Genomic DNA, 26,162 nt, shown 5'->3' with positions numbered 1-26,162 from the left:
TCATAGGTGAGCTCCTCATTGATCTAAATAATTGAGTAAAACACTTTCTAGAAATCGAAAGTAATCTGACGATGGGTGTTTCTGCACGCCTCCATGTTTTTTTCGTGCCAACACAAGATATAAGAGGAGACAAGATGAGTTTGGTCTGTTTGCAGTATGCATGTGAAGAGGGTTTGTCATCTACCATTGTTCACATCCCATTATTCACTTCCGGAAGTTTACTCGAAAAATGAGTGAACCCTCCCTCAGCTCATTTTATTATAACATCTTTGTTTCGACTTATGTGATACCCAGAATGATTTGTATGTCAATAAATATGACTCCACACATAGCTGGAATTAGCTTAGCTCATCGTAATCAGTACAACGTTCAAAAAAGTTTTTTACACACATAATAAGTGTCCATTACAATCTAGGCAAGAAACGGAATGCATGATTTGTCACCAGTACTTGAAAACATGAGAATAAAACAGTAAATAAATAATAATACACACAAAACAATAGTGATTTTTGATATAAGTGGCGTGTGCTGGCAGTCAATCACGTAACCTTCTCACTCCCTCTCTGAGCCATTCAGTGTTGTTGTTTATGTATTTAGCTAGTGGGCTAAGCTGTAGCATTAGTAATGTCTTACAAAAGGAGACAAATCACAAATGCGGGAATTCTGGAGATTTTTATAAGTCAGGAATCAGATTCTGACAGTGACAGTGAGGATCTGCCCCCCCCCCCCCCAACCTTGTAGCCATTGAGAACCCTGAATCTGAGGACCCCTTGCCCACAGACGAAGCTCCCAGGTCCCTTTGAAGATGCTGGTAGTGATGTAGGCAGACTGACAGTGGATGAAATACAGAAGGTATGTGGTAGCTGGAAGGCCGCCAGCCATTTCTCCCCTCCTGGCCTTGCTATTTACTTTCATGAGTCCCAGTCTGGAGTGAACTCCTATTGCCATTTCCCTATGAGGCAGAGTGCTTCAAGCTGTTTCTGACAGAGGAGCTGGTGGGAGACGTGCACCTTTCTGCACTGCATTTTCCCTGCAAAGTTCCTCAAACTGCTGCTCAAGGTAGTCTCACTGTAAAGTCTGCCTGTCTGGCACCAGGAGAAGGAGGTAGAGGAGGTTGACAAAGTACATGTGTTTAGCTTGTGACACACCCCTGTGTGTTTCACCATGTTTTGGGGAGTACCATATGCTCAAGCACTATTGAGCACATCTGCAGCAATTACTGAATGACTGACTTTTCAGGTGACTTGACAGGTGATCTGCCATGATACTATGTCTTTAAAGGTGGGGGGTGGATATGCAGTTGTTCTTCAATCACTGTATGAAAATGAAATATGGGTTATGCATATTCATAAATTGTCCGTCTTTTCTTGGAGTTTTATTTCCTCTATTAAAACAAGTTTTTGTTGTTGTTCAACCACGACCACTACTTCAATAAAAGAGACACCTATTGCAAATACAGTTGAAGTTGGAAGTTTACATACTCTTAGGTTGGAGTCATTAAAACTCGTTTTTCAACCACTCCACAAATTTCTTGTTAACAAACTATAGTTTTGGCTAGTCGGTTAGGATATATACTTTGTGCATGACACAAGTAATTTTTCCAACAATTGTTTGCAGACAGATTATTTGACTTATAGTTCACTGTATCACAATTCCAGTAGGTCAGAAATGTACATACACTAAGTTGACTGTGCCGTTAAACAGCTTGGAAAATTCCAGATAATTATGTCATGGCTTTAGAAGCTTCTGATAGGCTAATTGACATCATTTGAGTCAATTGGAGGTGTACCTGTGGATGTATTTCAAGGTCTACCTTCAAAATAAGTCACTCTTTGCTTGACATCATTGGAAAAGAAATCAGCCAAAACCTCAGAAAAAAATGTGTAGACCTCCACAAGTCTGGTTCATCCTTCAGAGCAATTTCCAAACGCCTGAAGGTACCACGTTCATCTGTACAAACAATAGTACGCAATTATAAACACCATGGGACCACGCAGCCGTCATACCGCTCAGGAAGGAGACGCGTTCTGTCTCCTAGAGATGAACGTACATTGGTGCGAAAAGTGCAAATCAATCCCAGAACAACAGCAAAGCCCCTTGTGAAGATGCTGGAGGAAACAGGTACAAAAGTATCTATATTCACATTAAAACGAGTCCTATATGGATATAACCTGAAAGGCCGCTCAGCAAGGAAGAAAACACTGCTCCAAAACCGCCATAAAAAAGCCAGACTACGGTTTGCAACTGCACATGGGGACAAAGATTGTATTTTTTGGACAAATGTCCTCTGGTCTGATGAAACAAAAGTAGAACTGTTTGGCCATAATGACCATTGTTATGTTTGGAGGAAAAAGGGGGAGTGGCCAAAACAAAGCCCTGACCTCAATCCTATAGAAAACTTGTGGGCAGAACTGAAAAAGCTTTTGCGAGCAAGGAGGCCCACAAATCTGATTCAGTTACACCAGCTCTGTCAGGAGAAATGGGCCAAAATTCACCCAACTTATTGTGGGAAGCTTGTGGAAGGCTACCCGAAACGTTTGACCCAAGTTAAACAATTTAAGGCAATGCTACCAAATACTAATTGAGTGTATGTAAACTTCTGACCCACTGGGAATGTGATGAAAGAAATGAAAGCTGAAATAAATCATTCTCTATACTATTATTCTGACATTTCACATTCTTAAAAGAAAGTGGTGACCCGAACTGACCTAAGACAGGGAACTTTTTCCTAGGATTAAATGTCAAGAATTGTGAAAAACAGAGTTAAAATGTATTTGGCAAAGGTGTATGTACACTTCCGACCTCAACTGTAGGCCTATGTGTTTTCTTGTAGGGTTTTCATCCAGGTAAACTGCTGAGGGTTCGCTAGCATACAAAAGCTGACCTCAATCTTCAGCTCGAAATATGTCCAGCTCCAGTTATGATATTGGCAAATAATGTTCAATAGTGTTTGTGTGTGTGGTTTCTGAAAGTACAGAATAAAGGGGAATTGTCACATCTTGATCTGTTTCACCTGTCTTTGTGCTTGTCTCCACCTCCCTCCAGGTGTCGTCCCTCTTCCTCATTATCCCCAGTGTATTTATACCTATGTTCTCTGTTTGTCTGTTGCCAGTTTTTGTCTTGTCTTACCAGTGTGTTGTCCCTTCTCCCTGCTTTCTCAAGTTCTATTCCCTAGTTTCCCCGGTTCTGACCATTCTGCCTGCCCTGACCCCGAGCCTGCCTGCTGTTCTGTACCTTATTGACTGCACTGGATTACGGCCCTCTGCCTGCCTTTGACCTGTCTTTTGCCTTTTGGCAGGACAGGGCAGAACAGAGCTATGCTAAACAGGCCAAATGAAACAAACTGTGGTCATAAGGCCAGGGTAGCTTCAAAAGACAGCACAAGCTAATTAGCTTGTGATGCAATTAGCATTGTTTTACAGAGCAAATAGAAGAATGTAGCTAGCTACATAAGCACAATTGAGTATAACTCCATAAAGGTTATGAAATTAGCAACGTTACCTCGCGTGTCCCTTGATATAAGGAATAACGTTACGCACAAATATATTACGCTCCGTACACACATTGAGCTACGGTAGAAACGACATAACACGACATACAGAAACGATTATAATGTAATAAGGCACTTACTTTGCTAGAAATGCACACGTCCAAAGTTTTTATCATGTAGTATTGAAAACAACAATGAATGCAAGGGTTTGAGGGTGGAGCGGATGAACTGTCCTGTTGCGTAACAGTGAGAGCATTCTGACATCACGTGCATAAAAAAACTCACATTGGGGCGACCACCATTAGAGATAATTGGAACTCAATGTGTAAAGGTTAACCTTGTTCTGAACACCTCCAAAACAAAGTATATGTCGTTCGGTAAGAAGATTGCCCTTCTCCCCTCTGGTGTGATTACTACCTCTGTGGGTTTAGAGCTTGAGGTAGTCACCTCATACAGGTACTTGGGGGAATGGCTAGACGGTATACTGTCCTTCTTTCAGCACATATCCAAGCTGCAGGCTAAATCTAAACTTGCTTTCCTTTATTGTAATCGTTCCTTTTTCACCCCAGCTGCCAAACTAACTCTGATTCAGATGAGCATCCTACTCATGCTAGATTATGGAGACGTAATTTATGGCATTTAAAGGTGCTCTCGAGGGGCTAGATGTTCTTTATAATTCAGCCATCAGATTTGCCACCAACGCTCCTTATAGGACACATGACTGCACTCTATACTCTTCTGTAAACTGGTCATCTCTGTATACCCGTGGCAAGACCCACTGGTTGAAGCTTATTTATAAATCCCTCTTAGGCCTCATTCCCCCTATCTGAGATATATACTGCAGCCCTCATCCTCCACATACAACACCCGTTCTGCCTGTCACATTCTGTTAAAGGGCCCCAAAACACACACATACCTGGGGCGCTCCTTTTTTCAGTTCGCTGCAGAAAGCGACTGGAACTAGCTGCAAAAAACACTCAAACTGGACAGTTTTATCTCCATCTCAAGACTCAATCACGGACACTATGTCACTTCGCATGATTTAAATATATATATATATTTAATCTTTATTTAACTAGGCAAGTCAGTTACGAACAAATTCTTATTTACAATGACGGCCCACCAAAAAGTAAAAGGCCTCTTGCGGGGACGAGGGATAAAAAAATATAGGACAAAACACACATCACTACAAATGAAACACCACTACACTACATAAAGAGAGACCTAAGACCACAACACAGCATGGCAGCAACACATGACAACACAGCATTGTAGCAACACATGACAACAACACGGTAGAAACACAACATGGCAGCAGCACAACTAGGCAGCAGCACAACATGGTAGCAGCACAAAACATGGTACAAACATTATTGGGGCACAGACAACGGTACAAGGGCAAGAAGGAGAAAAAAAACATGGCTCCCGAGTGGCGCAGAGGTCTAAGGCACTGCATCGCAGTGCTAGAGGTGTCACTACAGAACCTGATTAGATCCTGGGCTGTATCACAACCGGCCGTGATCGGGAATCCCATAGGGCGGCACACAATTGGCCAAGCGTTAGGGGAGGGTTTGGCCGGTGGAAATAAAAAATATATTTTAAAAAGCTCCTCAAATCAAATCATGTGTAGACCTTACAGTGAAATGCTTAGTTAAGAGCCCCTAACCAAAAATGCAGTAAAAAAAAAACACGGATAAGAATAAGAAATAAAGTAACAAGTTATTAAAGAGCAGCAGTAAAATAACAATTGCGAGACCATATACAGGGGGTACCGGTGCAGAGTCAATGTGCGGGGGCACCGGTTAGTTGAGGTAATATATACATGTAGGTAGAGTTATTAAAGTGACTATGCATAGATAACAACAGAGAGTAGCAGCAGCGTAAAAGGGGTGAGGGGCAATGCAACTAGTCTGGGTAGCCATTTGATTAGATGTTCAGGAGTCTTACGACTTGGGGTAGAAGCTGTTTAGAAGCCTCTTAGACATAGACTTGGCGCTCCAGTACCGCTTGCCGTGCGGTAGCAGAGAGAACAGTCTATGACTAGGGTGGCTGGAGTCTTTAGGGCCTTCCTCTGACACCGCCTGGTATAGAGATCCTGGATGGCAGGAAGCTTGGCACTAGTGATGTACTGGGCCGTACGCACTACCTTCTGTAGTGCCTTGCGGTTGGAGACCGAGCAGTTGCCATACCAGGCAGTGATGCAACCCGTCAGGATGCTCTCAATGTTGCAGCTGTAGAACCTTTTGAGGATCTGAGGACCCATGCCAAATCTTTTCAGTCTCCTGATGGGGAATAGGTTTTGTCGTGCCCTCTTCACAACTGTCTTGGTGTGCTTGGAACAGGTTAGTTTCTTGGTGATGTGGACACCAAGGAATTTGAAGCTCTCAACCTACTCCACTACAGCTCCGTCGATGAGAATGGGGGAAATGCTCAGTCCTCCTTTTCCTGTAGTCCACAATAATCTCCTTTGTCTTGATCACGTTGAGGGAGAGATCGTTGACCTTGCACCACACGGTCAGGTCTCTGACCTCCTCCCTATAGGCTGTCTCGTCGCTGTCAGTGATCAGGCCTACAACTGTTGTGTCATCGGAAAACTTAATGATGGTGTTGGAGTCGTGCCTGGCCATCAAGCACTATGATGAAACTTGCTCTCATGAGGACCGCTAAAGGAAAGAAAGACCCAGAGTTACCTCTGCTGCAGAGGACAAGTTCATTAGAGATATCTGCACCACAGATTGCAGCCCAAATTAATGCTTAACAGAATTCAAGTAACAGACACATCTCAACATCAGCTGTTAGGAGGAGACTGCGTGAATCAGGCCTTCGTGGTCGAATTGCTACAAAGTGAAGGACACCAATAATAAGAAGAGACTTGCTTTGGCCAAGAAACATGAGCAATGGACACTAGACCGTTGGAAATCTGTCCTTTGGTGAATTTGAGATTTTTTGTTCCAACCGTCATGTCTTTGTCCTGTTGAAAAACAAATGATACAATGACCCAACACACCTCCAGGCTGTGTAAGGGCTATTTGACCATGAAGGAGAGTGATGGAGTGCTGCATCAGATGATCTGGCTTCCACAATCACGTGACCTCTACCCAATTGAGATGGTTTGGGATGAGCTGGACCGCAGAGTGAAGGAAAAGCAGCCAACAAGTGCTCAGCTTATGTGGGAACTCCTTCAAGACTGCTTTAAGACTGTGGCTTACTACATGATTCCATATGTGTTATTTCATATTTGATTTCTTCACTATTATTCTACAGAAAATAGTAAAAATAAAGAAACTCGTACTGTAAAAATAAATATCTTGCTTTGTTTGCTCTTTTCCATATTATGTCTCTGATAAGCTACCCAGGAAAGTGCTGAAAATAGCCCATATTAATATATGTAGCATTAGAAATAAGGTTCATGAAATCAATGACTTGCTAACATCAGAGAACATTCATATATTCGCCATTTCTGAGACTCACAAGGAAATAACATCGATAGAAGAGACGGAAATGCTTATGGGGAGGTGTTGTTTTATATTTTCAGAGCCATATATCTGTAATGCTTAGAGAAGATCTTATGTCAAGGGTTATTGTATTGTTGTGGTTGCAGGTTCACTTGGCACATCTAAATAATTTTCTTTTGGGGTGTCGCTATAGACCACCATGTGCTAACAGTCAGTATCAGAATAATGTCTGTGAAATGCTTGATAGTGTACATTATGTGATGTAAACACATAGATCTACTTTCTTGGGGACCTGAATATTGACTGGTTTTCATCATGCTGTCCGATCAAGAGGAAGCTTCTCACTGTAACCAGTGCCTGTAAACTGGTTCAGCTAATTAATCAACCTACCAGGGTGTTTACAAACACTACAGGAACAAGATCATCCACATGTATCGATCACATGTTTACTAATTCTGTAGAACTTTCTTCTAAAGCTGTATCCATACCCATTGGATGCAATGTTGTGGCTATATCTAGGAAATCCAAAGATCCAAAAGCTGGGCCTAAAATAGTACAGTATTAAAAGAGCTCATACAAAATATTTAGCTGTGACTGTTATGTGGATGATGTTACAAATACTTGTTGGTCTGATGTGATTAATAAGGAGCATCCAGACGCTGCACTTGATGAATTCACGGAATTGCTTATTATTGATAAACATGCACGTGTTCAGAAACTGACTGTTAGAACTGTTACAGTGGGGCAAAAAAGTATTTAGTCAGCCACCAATTGTGCAAGTTCTCCCACTTAAAAATACGAGAGAGGCCTGTAATTTTCATCATAGGTACACTTCAACTATGACAGACAAAATTAGGAAAATAAATCCAGAAAATCACATTGTAGGATTTTTTATGAATTTATTTGCAAATTATGGTGGAAAATAAGTATTTGGTCAATAACAAAAGTTTATCTCAATACTTTGTTATATACCCTTTGTTGGCAATGACAGAGGTCAAACGTTTTCTGTAAGTCTTAACAAGGTTTTCACACACTGTTGCTGGTATTTTGGCCCATTCCTCCATGCAGATCTCCTCTAGAGCAGTGATGTTTTGGGGCTGTTGCTGGGCAACACGGACTTTCAACTCCCTCCAAAGATTTTCTATGGGGTTGAGATCTGGAGACTGACTATGCCACTCCAGGACCTTGAAATGCTTCTTACGAGCCACTCCTTCGTTGCCCGGGCGGTGTGTTTGGGATAATTGTCAGGCTGAAAGACCCAGCCACGTTTCATCTTCAATGCCCTTGCTGTGAAGGAGGTTTTCACTCAAAATCTCACGATACATGGCCCCATTCATTCTTTCCTTTACACGGATCAGTCGTCCTGGTCCCTTTGCAGAAAAACAGCCCCAAAGCATGATGTTTCCACCCCCATGCTTCACAGTAGGTATGGTGTTCTTTGGATGCAACTCAGCATTCTTTGTCCTCCAAACACAACGAGTTGAGTTTTTACCAAAAAAGTTATATTTTGGTCTCATCTGACCATATGACATTCTCCCAATCTTCTTCTGGATCATCCAAATGCTCTCTAGTAACTTCAGACGGGCCTGGACAGTACTGGCTTAAGCAGGGGACACGTCTGGCACTGCAGGATTTGAGTCCCTGGCGGCGTAGTGTGTTACTGATGGTAGGCTTTGTTACTTTGGTCCCAGCTTTCTGCAGGTCATTCACTAGGTCCCCCCGTGTGGTTCTGGGATTTTTGCTCACCGTTCTTGTGATCATTTTGACCCACGGGGTGAGATCTTGCGTGGAGCCCCAGATCGAGGAGATTATCAGTGGTCTTGTATGTCTTCCATTTCCTAATAATTGCTCCCACAGTTGATTTCTTCAAACCAAGCTGCTTACCTATTGCAGATTCAGTCTTCCAGCCTGGCGCAGGTCTACAATTTTGTTTCTGGTGTCCTTTGACAGCTCTTTGGTCTTGGCCATAGTGGGATTTGGAGTGTGACTGGGTGAGGTTGTGACAGGTTCTTTTAACACTGATAACAAGTTCAAACAGGTGCCATTAATACAGGTAACGAGTGGAGGACAGAGGAGCCTCTTAAAGAAGAAGTTACAGGTCTGTGAGAGCCAGAAATCTTGCTTGTTTGTAGGTGACCAAATACTTATTTTCCACCATAATTTGCAAATAAATTCATTAAAAATCCTACAATGTGATTTTCTGGAGAAAAAAAATCTCATTTTGTCTGTCATAGTTGAAGTGTACCTATGATGAAAATTACAGGCCTCTCTCATCTTTTTAAGTGGGAGAACTTGCACAATTGGTGGCTGACTAAATACTTTTTTGCCCCACTGTAAGTCTCCATGGATTGATGAGGAATTTAAAAATGTTATGGTTGAAATAGATGGGGCCAAAATAAGTGACTAATAAGTCTGGCAGCATATCTTACTGGCTGACTTACTGCAAATTGAGAAATTATGTGACTAAACTCAACAACAAAAAATAAGAAACTGTATTGTGAATCCAAGATCAATGATATAAAGACAAAAACTTTAAAGTACTTTAAATGAAATTATGGGCAGAAAGACAAAGTCAGCTCCGTCATTTATAGAATCATTTGGCTCATCACAAAACCATTTGATGTTGTCAATTATTTGAATGATTACATAATTGGCAAAGTGGACAAACTTAGGCAGGAAAGGTCAACAATGAACAGTGAGCCATCGTACTCATGCATAAAATAACAAATAATGAAAGAAAAGCATTGCAAGTTGGAATTTTGTAAAGTTAGTGTGGGAGAGGTGGAAACATTGTTGTTAACAATCAATAATGACAAACCTCCTGGCATTGACAAGCTACTGAGGATAGTAGCTGAGTCTATAGCCACTAATATCTGTCATATCTTTAATCTGAGCCTAGAGGAAAGTATTTTCCCTCAGGCCTGGAGGGAAGCTAAAGTAATTCCGCTATCCAAGAGTGGCAAAGTGGCCTTTACTGGTTCAAACAGCAGACCTATACGCTTGCTGCCAGCTCTTAGCAAACTGTTGGAAAGAATTGTGTTTGTCCAAACACAATGCTATTTCTCTGTAAACAAAGTAACAACAGACTTTCAGCATGCTTATAGAGAAGGGCACTCAACATGTACTGCACTGACACAAATGACTGACAATTGCTTGAAAGAAATTGATTACAAGAAAACTGTTGGGAGCTGTACTGTTAGTTTTGAGCGCAGCCTTTTCTATTATTGACCATAACCTGTTGTTGAAAAAATGTATGCCATATTGTGGATTCAGAGCTACTATCTAGTATCTATCTAATAGAACTCAGAGGGTTTCCTTTAAAGGAAGCTTCTCTAATATCAATCATGTAACGTGTGGTGTACCACAGGGCAACTCTCTAGGCCCTCTACTCTTTTCTATTTTTACCAATGACCTGCCACTGGCATTAAACAAGCATGTGTGTCCATGTATGCTGATGATTCAACCATATACGCATCAGCAACCACAGCTAATGAAGTCACTGAAACCCTTAACAAAAAGTTGCACACTGTTTTGGAATGGGTGGCCAGCAGTAAACTGGTCCTGAACTTCGCTAAAACTATAAGAGCATTGTATTTGGTACAAATCATTCCCTAAGTTCTAGACCTCAGCTGAATCTGATAATGAATGGTGTGGCTGTTGAACAAGTTGATGAGACTAAATAAATTGGTGTTACCTTAGATTGTAAACTGTCATGGTAAAAACATATAGATTCAATGGTTYTAAAGATGGGGAGAGGTCTGTCTACTTTTTTGACACCACGTTCCAAAAAGCAAGTCTCTCTCGTTTTGTCTTATCTTGAACATTGTCCATTCGTGTGGTCGAGTGCTGCAAGGAAAGACATAGTTAAGCTGCAGCCGGCCAAGAACAGAGCGACACGTTTTGCTCTTCATTGTAATCAGAGGGCTGATATAAATACTATGCATACCAGTCTCTCTTGGCTAAGAGTTGATGAGAGACTGACTGCGTCACTTCTTCTTTTTATAAGAAACAATGTGTTGAAAATCCCAAATTGTTTGCATAGTCAACTTAGACACAGCTCTGACACACACACTTACCCCACCAGACATGCCTCCAGGGGTATTTTCACTGTCCCCAGACCATCACACCTCCTCCTCCATGCTTCATGGTGGGAACCAAACATGCAGAAATCATCCGTTCACCTACTCTGCATCTCACAAAGACACGGCGGTTAGAACAAAAAATGTCACATTTGGACTCATCAGACTAAAGGACAAATTTCCACTGGTCTCATGTCCATTGTTCATGTTTCTTGGACCAAGCAAGTCTCTTCTTCTTATTGGTGTCCGATAGTAGTGGTTTCTTTTCAACCATGAACGCCTGACTCACACAGTCTCTTCTGAACAGTTGATGTTGAGATGTGTATGTTACATGAACTCTATGAAGAATTTATTTGGGCTGCAATTTCTGAGGCTGGTAACTGTAATGAACTTATCCTCTGCAGCAAAAGTAACTCTGGGTCTTCCTTTCCTGTGGCGGTACTCATGAGAGCCAGGACCATCATAGCGCTTGATGGTTTTTGCGACTGCACTTGAAGAAATGTTCAAAGTTCTTAAAATGTTCCACGTTGACTGACCTTCATGTCTTAAAGTAATGATGGACTGTAGTTTCTCTTTGCTTATTTGAGCTGTTCTTGCCATAATATGTACTTGGTCTTTTACAAAATAGGGCTATCTTCTGTATACCACCCATACCTTGACACAACACTACCGATTGGCTAAAACGCATTAAGAAGGAAAGAAATTACACAAATTAACTTTTAACAAGGCACACCTGCTGATTGAAAGGTGACTACCTCATGAAGCTGGTTGAGAGAATGCCAAGAGTGTGCAAAGCGGTCATCAAGGCAAAGGGTGGTTACTGTGAAAAATCTCAAATTGTAAATATTGTAATGACCTGGCTAGATCATAAATGAACAAATGTCCAGACCGAGGATTGAGTTTACGAATTCCCAGTTTATTAACCCATCACAACACAGGCTACTGTGTGGCAATAGACAACACCAAATAAACCAAGGATAACAGTATAAACAACCGTGACCATCTCGTGTTAAGACAAAACGTAAGTTCAATGTTTCCATCGCATTTTCAACTCTACTGATAGTTTTGTCACAAAAACGGTGACTGCCTACCTGCAGATAGTGTGAGTAGGCTAGTCTACATGATAAGATTATTAGGGATGAAAGCGAGAATATTTTTTATTTGTCAAGCAGCATTACTAGCATCAATGTCACCAGAATCAGACCTTCAATGTTTATTGGAAAGAAGCATCAATATCACAGGCACTTTCACCACCCTGTAAAGTTCATCAGAAGTTATTTCATCTGTAGCCTATTAAACTGCATGTTTTCCCGAGTCGTAGTGGGAGGACCACACACCATATCATCGCGTGACTCCAAATTTACTTCAATACGATGGGTATTATATCAATATGTGAGCATAAAGGTTTTTCCCCCTCCATTTCTCGCATCATTAATTTTACCACCACCGTGTCGAACAAACAAATGATCTGTCAGAATATATAAAATTGTACCGAAACTTCCTGTTTCCATCACAGCTTTCGTGATATGACTTTACTCGCATAAAAACTATGGATGGAAACGTGGTTAATAATATACAGATATAAACAGAATCCCTTCGGATAATGAGAGAGAATTTACCTCGAGCAAAATGATCTTACGACTGATTTTATTGATCTCTATTCTTAAAGGATAGAATTGCAGCATTTGGTTTTGGTGGTGTTAAGAAATCTGGGAGCGTTCTGGTCCCTGGACCTCTCTCCCTTCAGCATGGCTACAAAGCTTTAACATTATGACTGACAGCAGGAGGTAATTTATGAAGTAGAAATTCTCTTTACACTCTCACTTCAGTCACAGCTAGGTCTGCACCTGTTCCACTGAAGTTAAGATCCCTGGGGAATGACAGAGAAAACGGTTTTATACTGTGGTGACTAAGTAATAAGAAAAAAGTAAAGTTGGAAAATGCTATGTTTTCTCAGTTTTCTCAATTTTTCTATTTCGCCTGTGTGTGCTATAGATTGATAAACATGTTGGGAGTAGAAATATGGAGCTGCAAAACACTGCTAGTACAGAAAACACTTTCCAGTTAATTCTTGACCCTAACCTAACGTACTCTTTGAAAGCCACGATCTTCTATCAGATCACTGAATAGCTTTAACTGAACTCAAAGTGAAGGAAAAACACCTACACATTTAAAAACTCACACATTCAGACGAACTTTTTCCAACCACTCAGAGAAATCAATAGAAAAATGAAAACCCAAGTAATAAGGCGGTGAACAGTATTCTACGCTCTCCAGGGCGGACAGCTCAGCGGCAGCAGCGGTAGCAGTAATTAGGCTGTTGGTGTCGGTAGAGGCTATGTATTAGCACTCCATTGAGTCTGCCTGACCTTCAAAGCCAAAGACCTCCAGACTGAATTGCCCTCTACAATAGATAAACACAAACACACACACACAGGAGCATTCACAAGTACACACGCATACACACACACACACACACAGACAGACAGGCAGACAGGAGCGTTCGAACATGCACACACACAAACACACAGTAACAGACACACACACAGAAATGTTCATACAGAGTACACACACACACGCATGGCGTACATGGTTTAGGCTACCTGTACAGATGGGAGGAGCATTTTCTCCTGAAATGTATTTTGAACCTTTGACTTGCGTCGGACCCCAGTAATATAAGACTAGCTGTCGCCATCGGCGTCGGCTAATGGGGATCCTGATAAATCAAATAATACATCTAAAAATTATGCAGTAAGCAAGAACTACACTAATGAACATATCAAATAGCTCAGCTACCTTATGTGTCCTCATTTCCCTGTAAGTAAGGAATATATGTATGTATGAGAGAAACATACACAGGGAAAAACAAACCAACGCAAAGCCGAGCTGAAAATGTCCACCTCTTGTGGGATGCATTCCTTGCCCACAGGACATACTGTCTACCACATGCCATTCATCCTTTCCTTACCCCAAAGCAGAATTGCTTTCTGAAGAAACAATTTAAAACAATCAAGCATGAAATAGAAGCCAACAGCAGTCGGAGACAGTCCATTTCCGCCACAAGAGTAAAAAAACGGTTTCTGCTCATAGACCTTGGCTGACAACAGTAAGACAGACAACACAACGAGGAAAATAAATACATCTATGTATTTATGCCATCAAAATCCCACACATGTATATGGAATGGGGGAAAAAACACGTGAGGCAAAGCACACTGATTCCAACTACCCGGATTGCCTTGAATTTGTCAATAACTGTTCTTATGTCTATTTTGAGAGGGTACAATACAGTATCTCATTTAAACTGCAAGTACATAGGCCTAGCTTACAGAAATCTGATTGGATCCTACTCCTTTTATTAGCGGCCATCACTCTGTCTTCTCCCACAATTGCATAGCCTATAGAAATGTTGCGCAACATGAGCTCATGGGGTCTCATGACGTGTTTGATTAGATTTCCGATACATTTGCATTGATGTCAGAGTGATTCGAGGGACAATACTGTGCTGAGAACCAGGCAGTTATCACGTCTGGTAGGCCACTAATTACCAGCAGCATCAGAGCTTGGAGAAGCCTAATTACCATGACTAAACGGTCATGTGGAATTTGACTGCCTTCGTGACTCGTTGGTGTGGCGGTAATACGGTCACCGCCACAGACACAGCCCTGACATAGGGTCATTGTCCTTAAATGTATGCACAAAGAGCACAAAAACTCCATTCAAGTAGAATAAAGTGACAGAAGCCTGGTAGTTTTAGAGAGCCTTGTAGAGCACAATGTAGGAGCCTTGTAGAGCACAAAAAACTATGCCAAGGTGAATGATGGATGTGCCATCAACAAACCATTGTCTCTCCAAACCATTATTTTCACCCACTTCATTCTTTTTCTTTTTGACAAAAAGACAGAAAGTGCATCTCTCATACGGCTCAATTTATCATGTTGGTATCGTTTATCTTCTTTTGGATGTTGGTGAATTATTTTGCCGCTTCTCTTAGAGACAAACACACTCTTACATGTGATCTAACAAATCGTGTTGGTTTTCATTCCAGCCCACACAGACAAATATGGAGTTCATCAAAGCAGACACCAGCTCTCATTCTTTTTCTATTAATAATACTCTATAGCCACCCACATGCATACCCAATCCTGTATTCATCTTATTCTTGAGACGCTTAATCTGAACAAATGTTTCAAGAATGAATGTATACAGAATTGGGTATACATGTGGGTGGCAAGGTAGTCATCACTGCAGGTCTAACATAGTAAGGGCATGGGTGTACCAATGCAGCACTTTTACAAAGGAGGCAGGCTTTGTTATCTGGGGCTGCCCTGGAAACCCCAATGTGTCCAACCCCACTAAACAAGCCTGGCTCAGCATCACAGCACAGAGAAATAAAAGCCCACTGCTGCGTCGTTTATGCATCAAGAAAGAAAATGTGACTGTTGTGACTTTTTAAGTTCCCGTCATCACTCTTTTCTTTTATTCTTCTTAGAAAGTATCCCCTCCTGAGCACTTAACCATTGATGTTATTGTGGAGTTTTACAAAACAGTATATTTCAATGGTGTTTGAGTGTCTAGTTTGTCTGTTCTTGTTCTCTCTGCTGTGTGAGTCACTACGCTGTTATAGTAACCGTAAATGGATGCATTTGAATGTAGTTGTAAAACTGTTTTATGTCATGTTCACAGATTGCGGTGATACGGCTTGACACTGAAACTAGGTCATTATACAGTAATGACATTGTCATTACCGACTACATTTTATTTTTACAACACCAAACTGAATGAGACAGACTTCAGACTGCTGCTAATACGAGTGGAATCACCTCTGTGTCTTTCCTCTAAGCTGAGAAAGGCCTGAGTCTTCAGATCTGCAGCGTTATGGCCCCTTCAGGGAGGAAGCAGCTTGGTGATGACGCTGGGTTGGCAATGATGACGGGGCGCTGCTGCCCAATGAAGGTGTCCTTGACTGACATCGGACAGCACTAATGTGGATAATTAGCCGTGCACGCTCTAATTGGCACGGCAGAGAGTGATGTCTAGTAACTAGGTAGAATGAATGAGCACGGAATAATGTCTCTCTACTCAATGCAGGCAGGGTGTGTGGAACTGATGGTACTGATGATAAGGGGGAACAACCACCCAAACATGCGGTATTACAGCATCACACAGTGTGTCTGGACTGACAGCTGAATGTAACTCTGTTTTAGATCTAATGGCATGTAGATGGAGAACGTAACAATGTCTGCCGTGTGTGATAGTGATGAGCTACAATACAAAATGTTGTTTGCCAAAAGTTCAGTCAGTAAGGCTGGTCTGACTAGATCGTCACTTTTCCTTCATCTCAATCGAATCAAAGTTTATTTGTCACGTGCGCCGAATACAACCGGTATTGATATCTAGTAAACTCATATAATTCACATCGCTTCCCATCTCACTCATAAGCATAGCAGGTATTGATATGGTAGTGGTTATAATGATACCTCATCAGCATAGCCGGTGTTTATAAGGCAGTGTTTATAATGTCACCTCAGGGTGCAGGCCTGCCAGCTTAGTGGAGTCTGCCACTAGCACAGTCAGTGTAGTCAGCTCAGCTATCCCCATTGAGACCGTGTCTGTGCCTCGACCTAGGTTGGGCAAAACTTAACATGGCGGTGTTCGCCTTAGCAATCTCACTAGGATAAAGACCTCCTCCATTCCTGCCATTATTGAAAGAGATCGTGATACCTCACATCTCAAAATAGGGCTACTTAACTTCTTGAGGGCAGGGGACAGCATTTTCACTTTCGGGAAAATTATCATGCCAAAATTCAACTGCTTGCTACTCATCCCCAGAATATAAGATATGCATATTATTAGTATATTTGGATGGAAAACACTCTGAAGTTTCTAAAACTGTTTGAATCATGTCTGTGAGAATAACAGAACTTATGTAGCAGGCAAAACCCTGAGGACAAACCATTCAGAATTTGTATTTTTTTGATGTCACTGTCTTTTCAATGTTTTTTTTTAGAGACACCAGATTTCTAATGGACTTGCTTGCAGTTCCCTACCGCTTCCACTGGATGTCACCAGTCCTTGGAATCGGTTGAGGTTATTCCTTTGTGTAGTGAAGAGTAGGGCTATCGTAATGAGGGTCACATGAAGTAAATATTTTGAGAGAGTCACGTTACGAAAAAAGTTGCGTCAGATTGTTTTCTTTCTGTATTGAACACCGATCATCCCGTCTTCAAATTGATCGATTATTAAAGTTTAAAAATACCTAACGTTGTATTACCAAAGTAGTTTGAAATGTTTTGGTAAAGTTTACATGTAACTTTTTATATCACTGCTCAAAAAATAAAGGGAACACTTAACAACACAATGTAACTCCAAGTCAATCACACTTCTGTGAAATCAAACTGTCCACTTAGGAAGCAACACTGATTGACAATACATTTCACATGCTGTTGTGCAAATGGAATAGACAAAAGGTGGAATTATAGGCAATTAGCAAGATGCCCCCAATAAAGGGTGATTCTGCAGGTGGTGACCACAGACCACTTCTCAGTTCCTATGCTTCCGGGCTGATGTTTTGGTCACTTTTGAATGCTGGGTGCTTTCACTCTAGTGGTAGCATGAGACGGAGTCTACAACCCACACAAGTGGCTCAGGTAGTGCAGCTCATCCAGTACATCAGGAGACGTGGAGGATGCCGTAGGAGGGCAACAACCCAGCAGCAGGACCGCTATCTCTGCCTTGTGCAAGGAGGAGCACTGCCAGAGCCCTGCAAAATGACCTCCAGCGGCCTCCTGATGTACTGGCTTGTCTCCTGGTAGCGCCTCCATGCTCTGGACACTACGCTGACAGACACAGCAAACCTTCTTGCCACAGCTCGCATTGATGTGCCATCCTGGAAGAGCTGCACTACCTGAGCCACTTGTGTGGGTTGTAGCCTCCGTCTCATGCTACCACTAGAGTGAAAGCACCGCCAGCATTCAAAAGTGACCAAAACATCAGCCCGGAAGCATAGGAACTGAGAAGTGTCTGTGGTCACCACCTGCAGAATCACTCCTTTATTGGGGGTGTCTTGCTAATTGCCTATAATTTCCACCTTTTGTCTATTCCATTTGCCAAACAGCATGTGAAATGTATTGTCAATCAGTGTTGCTTCCTAAGTGGACGTTTGATTTCACAGAAGTGTGATTGACTTGGAGTTACATTGTGTTGTTTAAGTGTTCCCTTTATTTTTTTGAGCAGTGTATTTTGTAGTGACTTGGCGAAAGTTGAAGCTGTGTTTTTCTGGATGAAACGGTCCAAATAAATTGAAATTTTGGATATATATCGACGGAATAATCGACAAAAGGACCATTTGTGATGTTTATGGGACATATTGGAGTGCCAACAAAAGAATTTCGTCAAAGGTAAGGCATGATTTATATTTTATTTCTGCGTTTTGTGTCATGCTTGCAGTGATGAAATATGCTTCTCTCTTTGTTTACTTTTGTGCTATCATCAGATAATAGCATCTTATGCTTTCGCCGAAAAGCTTTTTTGAAATCTGACATGTTGGCTGGATTCACAACGAGTGTAGCTTTAATTTGGTATCTTACATGTGTGATTTAATGAAAGTTAGATTTTTATATCATGTTTATTGAATATGGCGCGCTGTATTTTCCCTGGCTATTGGCCGGTGGACGTTTGCGTCCCACCTGCCCCAGAGAAGTTAATGTTAGATCCCTCACTTCAAAGGCAGTTATAGTCATGAACTAACCGAAGAATATAATAACAAATGAGAGTAAAATACAACAGATATAAAAATATAAACTAAATGAAAAAACGACACTTATTTATAAACAATTACCCGGACTAAACAAGCCGAAAAGTGTAAAATATTCTAAGAAAAACAATCCAGATTAAAACAGAGAGTTTCACTGATCATAATCTTGATGTGATTGGCCTGACTGAAACATGGCTTAAGCCTGATGAATTTACTGTGTTAAATGAGGCCTCACCTCCTGGTTACACTAGTGACCATATCCCCCGTGCATCCCGCAAAGGCGGAGGTGTTGCTAGCATTTACGATAGCAAATTTCAATTTACAAAAAAAAAATGACGTTTTCGTCTTTTGAGCTTCTAGTCATGAAATCTATGCAGCCTACTCAATCACTTTTTATAGCTACTGTTTACAGGCCTCCTGGGCCATATACAGTGTTCCTCACTGAGTTCCCTGAATTCCTATCTGACCTTGTCGTCATAGCAGATAATATTCTAATTTTTGGTGATTTTAATATTCACATGGAAAAGTCTACAGACCATCTCCAAAAGGCTTTCGGAGCCATCATCGACTCAGTGGGTTTTGTCCAACATGTCTCTGGACCTACTCACTGCCAGTCATACTCTGGATCTAGTTTTGTCCCATGGAATAAATGTTGTAGATCTTAATGTTTTTCCTTTCAATCGTGGACTATCGGACCACCATTTTATACATTTGCAATCGCAACAAATAATCTGCTCAGACCCCAACCAAGGAGCATCAAAAGTCGTGCAATAAATTCTCAGACAACACAAAGATTCCTTGACGCCCTTCCAGACTCCCTCTGCCTACCCAAGGACGTCAGAGTACAAAAATCAGTTAACCACCTAACTGAGGAACTCAATTTAACCTTGCGCAATACCCTAGATGCAGTTACACCCCTAAAAACTAAAAACATTTGTCATAAGAAACTAGCTCCCTGGTATACAGAAAATACCCGAGCTCTGAAGCAAGCTTCCAGAAAATTGGAACGGAAATGGCGCCACACCAAACTGGAAGTCTTACGACTAGCTTGGAAAAACAGTAGCGTGCAGTATCGAAGAGCCCTCACTGCTGCTCGATCATCCTATTTTTCCAACTTAATTGAGGAAAATAAGAACAATCCGAAATTTCTTTTTGATACTGTCGCAAAGCAAACTAAAAAGCAGCATTCCCCAAGTGAGGATGGCTTTCACTTCAGCAGTAATAAATTKATGAACTTCTTTGAGGAAAAGATCATGATCATTAGAAAGCAAATTACGGACTCTCCTCTTTAAATCTGCATATTCCTCCAAAGCTCAGCTGTCCTGAGTCTGCACAACTCTGCCAGGACCTAGGATCAAGAGAGACACTCAATTGTTGTAGTACTATATCTCTTGACACAATGATGAAAATAATCATGGCCTCTAAACCTTCAAGCTGCATACTGGATACTACCCTATTCCAACTAAACTACTGAAAGAGCTGCTTCCTGTGCTTGGCCCTCCTATGTTGAACATAATAAACAGCTCTCTATCCACCGGATGTGTACCAAACTCACTAAAAGTGGCAGTAATAAAGCCTCTCTTGAAAAAGCCAAACCTTGACCCAGAAAATATAAAAAACTATCGGCCTATATCCAATCTTCCATTCCTCTCAAAATTTTTAGAAAAAGCTGTTGCGCAGCAACTAACTGCCTTCCTGAAGACAAACAATGTATACGAAATGCTTCAGTCTGGTTTTAGACCCCATCATAGCACTGAGACTGCACTTGTGAAGGTGATAAATGACCTTTTAATGACATCAGACCGAGGCTCTGCATCTGTCCTCGTGCTCCTAGACCTTAGTGCTGCCTTTGATACCATCGATCACCACATTCTTTTGGAGAGATTGGAAACCCAAATTGGTCTACGAGGACAAGTTCTGGCCTGGTTTAGATCTTATCTGTCGGAAAGATATCAGTTTGTCTCTGTGAATGGTATGTCCTCTGACAAATCAACTGTTCATTTCGGTGTACCTCAAGGTTCCGTTTTATGACCACTATTGTTTTCACTATATATTTTACCTCTTTGGGATGTCATTCGAAAACATAATGTTAACTTTCACTGCTATGCGGARGACACACAGCTGTACATTTCAATGAAACATGGTGAAGTCCCAAAATTGCCCTCGCTAGAAGCCTGTGTTTCAGACATAAGGAAGTGGATGGCTAAAAACGTTCTACTTTTAAACTCYGACAAAACAGAGATGCTTGTTCTAGGTCCCAAGAAACAAAGAGATCTTCTGTTGAATCTGACAATTAATCTTGATGGTTGTAAAGTTGTCTCAAATAAAACTGTGAAGGACCTGGGCGTTACTCTGGACCCTGATCTCTCTTTTGACGAACATATCAAGACTGTTTCAAGGACAGCTTTTTTCCATCTACGTAACATTGCAAAAATCAGAAACTTTCTGTCCAAAAATTATGCAGAAAAATTAATCCATGCTTTTGTTACTTCTAGGTTAGACTACTGCAATGCTCTACTTTCCGGCTACCCAGATAAAGCACAAAATAAGCTTCAGTTAGTGCTAAATACGGCTGCTAGAATCCTGACTAGAACCCCAAAAATGTATCATTTACTCCAGTGCTAGCCTCCCTACACTGGCTTCCTGTTAAGGCAAGGGCTGATTTCAAGGTTTTACTGCTAACCTACAAAGCAATACATGGGCTTGCTCCTACCTATCTTTCCAATTTGGTCCTGCCGTACATACCTACACATACGCTACGGTCACAAGACGCAGGCCTCCTAATTGTCCCTAGAATTTCTAAGCAAACAGCTGGAGGCAGGGCTTTCTCCTATAGATCTCCATTTTTATGGAATGGTCCTGCTCCCTGTGAGAGACGCAGACTCTGTCTCAACCTTAAGTCTTTACTGAAGACTTACCTCTTCAGTAGGTCATATGATTGAGTGTAGTCTGGCCCAGGAGTGTGAGGTGAAGGCAAAGGCTCTGGAGCAACGAACCGCCCTTGCTGTCTCTGCCTGCCGGTTCCCTCCACTGGGATTTCTCTACCTCTACCGCTTTACAGGGGCTGATCACTGGCTTACTGGGTGCTCTTCATAACCGTCCCTAGGAGGGGTGCGTACTTGAGTGGGTTGAGTTACTTGACGTGACTCTCCTGTCTGGGTTGGCGCCCCCCTTGGTTTGTGGTGTGGTGGGATCTTTGTGGGCTATACTCGGCCTTGTCTAAGGATTGTAAGTTGGGGTTTGAGATATCCATTTAGTGGTGTGGGGGCTGTGCTTTGGCAAGTGGGTGGGGTTATATCCTTCCTGTTTGGCTCTGTCCGGGGGTATCATCGGATGGGGCCACAGTGTCTCTTGACCCCTCCTGTCTCAACCTCCAGTATTTATGCTGCAGTAGTTTGTGTCGGGGGGCTAGGGTCAGTTTGTTATATCTGGAGTACTTCTCCTGTCTTATCCTGTGTCCTGTGTGATTTTAAGTATGCTCTCTCTAATTCTCTCTTTCTCTCTTTCTTTCAAAGGACCTGAGCCCTAGGACCATGCCTCAGGACTACCTGGCATGATGACTCCTTGCTGTCCCCAGTCCACTGGCCATGCTGCTGCTGCCAGTTTCAACTGTTCTGCCTGCGGCTATGGACCCTGACCTGTTCACCGGACCGCCTACCTGTCCCAGACCTGCTGTTTTCAACTCTCTAGAGACCGCAGGAGCGGTAGAGATCTCTTAATGATGCGCTATGAAAAGCCAACTGACATTTGCTCCTGAGGTGCTGACTTGCTGCACCCTCGACAACTACTGTGATTATTATTATTTGACCATGCTGGTCATTTATGAATATTTGAACATCTTGGCCATGTTCTGTTATAATCTCCACCCGGCACAGCCAGAAGAGGACTGGCCACCCCTCATAGCCTGGTTCCTCTCTAGGTTTCTTCCTAGGTTTTGGCCTTTCTAGGGAGTTTTTCCTAGCCACCGTGCTTCTACACGTGCATTGCTTGCTGTTTGGGGTTTTAGGCTYGGTTTCTGTACAGCACTTTGAGATATCAGCTGATGTAAGAAGAGCTATATAAATACATTTGATTTGAAATTTGATTTGATTAGCAAAGCAGGTATTGATATGGTAGCGTTTAGAATTTTGCCCCATCAGCGTAGCAGGTATCGATATGGCAATGACTGTAGCGTTTCCTCATAAGCATTCCAGGTATCTATTGTATTGTCTATAATGCTACCACGTCAGTGTAGCAGGTGTTTATAGGGTAATGCCATAATGTTACCTCATCAGCTTAGTGTCACGTCTCTCCTCCTCCTTTACGATTAGCAAGTATGTGCAATGTCATTCAAGTATTATCATCAGCCTGTGAGCATGGGCAGACCAACGCAATTCCACCACGCTTGCTGATTAACCTATGGGCTCAATCGTGCAATAATCCCTTTCTTTCACCCAATGGGCATGAATTTCGGGGAGTATTGATATCTCAACTTAAACCTTGTCTCCCACTTGCTGTCTTGCAGCAACAGTCTTCCAACTGGGGGAGTTCGATGCCAGCTGCCCAGCGTAGGGCAACCTGTCATCAGCATCTGGTTCTGAGGAGCATTCCTTGGAGACGAGGCCTATCCCAAACTATTCCATAAAATTCCATATTGTATCCAGTACTCGAGCCTGTACTCGATGGCACTAACATTACAATGTGAATGTATATAACCACAAATCATATCCTTAGGCTGCTTTGCTTTGCAACGACCAGCCTTTCAAGCAGATTGTTTGATACTGATTAGGTTCAGTGCAAACCTGAAATACCATCGCTGAACAGGGCTTCAGAAGGTACCGTATGTTCTCCAAAATACAATGACTTGTTCCTTTTAGAAGAGTGAACACACTGCAAACATGCGCTGTTACATCACTGCAATTTTGGCGTCATTGTGAATGGAGAGAGGGAAAACAGAGAAGGCTAGCATTGGTATGGTGTATTAGTCATGCCCTGCTGGTGTCCCACGTCTCTTTTAATTATAGGCCAATCAAATCACGCTTTATTTATATAGCACATTTCAGACATGAATGCAACGCAATGCACTTCACAGGATTAAAAATAAGTTTAAAAAACTATGAAATTAAACAAATATTTACTACACAGAAAACATAAGAGGATAAAAAAAACTCAAGAATAACAGTAACTGAAAGGCTTACAAAGCACCCTAAGGAAAAGCAATGCTTAAAATGTGTTTTTTACGATCTCTTTCCAATAAGTCCACAGTTTTGGCCCCCCTCAGGTTCTCTAGCAAGCTATTCCAGAGGCTGTGAACTGGAAATGCCCACAATTCACAACTGAATTGATTCCTTGCTTTGGTGATACACTAATCATAAGTCTGACTTAATTCCCTCTGCTCTTTCTGTCATACTCATTAACTGGGTCTGATCTGGTTTGCCCTTGCAGTCCCTGTGTGTGTGCGTGCATCTGTGTGTGGTACCACAGAAATTGGGACTGTGTTTCTGTGGTGCCATTGTTATGGAACATTTCAGGTAGAATTCTGATTTGCAAACAGCCAGTTTGCAAATCTTTAGGTCTCTAAGGATTACGCAATAACTGAAATGTTAAAAACATTATGTTGTGTAAACAGAGGACAATGACACACTTGTGGAATCATTTCCAGGCCAAACAATAACAGATGTAGGCTCTCTACGAACATGCTATGTGGATAATGTGTAGTCTAGATAGCCAGGACTTTACTTCATACTTGATCCCATACATGTCAAGAGAGGTCTAGAATGAGAAAATAGATAAACAAAAGAGGGGGGAAAGGAACATATACAGTACATCCCCCCCCCACAGCGTCAGCACATTAGTGACGCCATGCTTAGGAATGCTAAATATTTTTCACGCCCTGCCTCGTCAGTGGTGATTTAATAAAGCTCTGGCAGAATAAAAGCATTACATTCAAAAGGCGATCATGCAGTGAGGGAAAATAGAAACAGCATACCATTATCACATGCAGTCATGCAGAATTCTAAGCTTGTGACAACTGACATTTTACACACTGTTATACATTGTTTTGTCCTACAATGATGAAGATTAGGAACTTTGTTCCACAAGTATGACAGCAGCGCTCACTTGTGAAGATAATGTGTGCAGACTTCACTGTCGGTCATACTTTCATGGAAACAATTCGGAATCTGTAATTGACTTTGAAGCCATTTTGCTGATTATGTTAATGCGTGTGTGGACGTGCGCACACACATATACACAGACACAAACATGCACTCACATGCGTGCGCACACACACACATGGACAAGATCTAAATGCAAATTCTTTCTCTCTTTCTCCCCATCTCTACATCCTGTCACCCCACTGCCCCAGTGGTAGCCAGCCCTTTCATTGCTCAGAGTGGCTCTATTTGGTTCATCTCGGATTTCTCCCATGTTCCAGCACTCATTGCTTAACCGTCCTTGTCTGCACTGCTAATTTGCATGAGATCATTAGCATGCAGACTGGGAGGCCATAGTGTATCTGTGCATCTGCCATGTACCAAGGAGAGCATGCCATATTTAACAGATGAATAATGGATGGATCATGCTTTAGGGGAGGGCTTTCAATGAGTCAGTGTCTTACATATTGCCAACATATTCTACATTTGGAAGGTGACCATTCTAGAGCTGAGGTGGGCGCTGCCCAAAATACTATCAGCTAGCAGGGCAGAGAGAGCATGGTTAACAGAGTCAAGGATGAGACAGCTGTATAGTAGAATAGAAAGAGCCGGCCCCCACACAGCAAAGCATGAAAATATATATTCTGTGTGGAAATGGAAACGGGAATACAGACACCTGCTCTCAGTCCACTTAATCGAGACGCTGACATCCTTCATTGTTTTAATGTCATGTTTATTGATGAGCTTACGTGTGTGGATATTGCGTTCGACGCGTATCCATATTGATGAGCTTATGTGGATATTGTATTCGACACAAATCCAGAAACGGCGTTACAGTAATGTAACATTGATGTTACATTACGAGTGCACAGTGCAAAACAAGTCGAGTTGGTATCAGAAAGGATTCTTGTTGACAAAGACAGTGTAAGTCTGTGCTTAATTCCTCTTATGTAAAGGTGGTGAGGTCTCTCGGGGTCTTCATACAGGTTGCGTAATCAGGTGAAGTGCTTGCAGCAGACTCGAAAGAGAAGGGGTAGCGAAGTAATACAGGACGCAATGTTTTAGCTCTGAAGATATTTCTCTTAAGAGATATGACTAATCAGAACAGATACCTGTACTCAGAAGGGTTTTAAAGACCTCTCTAGACGTTCCCGAAGCTTTACAAGTGTCTGCCTTGCCATTTGTCTCAGTGCATACCTTTTGAACGGGGGATTGCGGAGCGAGGTTGATTGGCGGGAGGGATTAATTG

Source organism: Salvelinus sp. IW2-2015, linkage group LG4p (genome assembly GCF_002910315.2).
Source record: "Salvelinus sp. IW2-2015 linkage group LG4p, ASM291031v2, whole genome shotgun sequence".
Lineage (NCBI taxonomy): Eukaryota > Metazoa > Chordata > Actinopteri > Salmoniformes > Salmonidae > Salvelinus > Salvelinus sp. IW2-2015.
Note: the sequence above shows the minus strand (reverse complement) of the source record.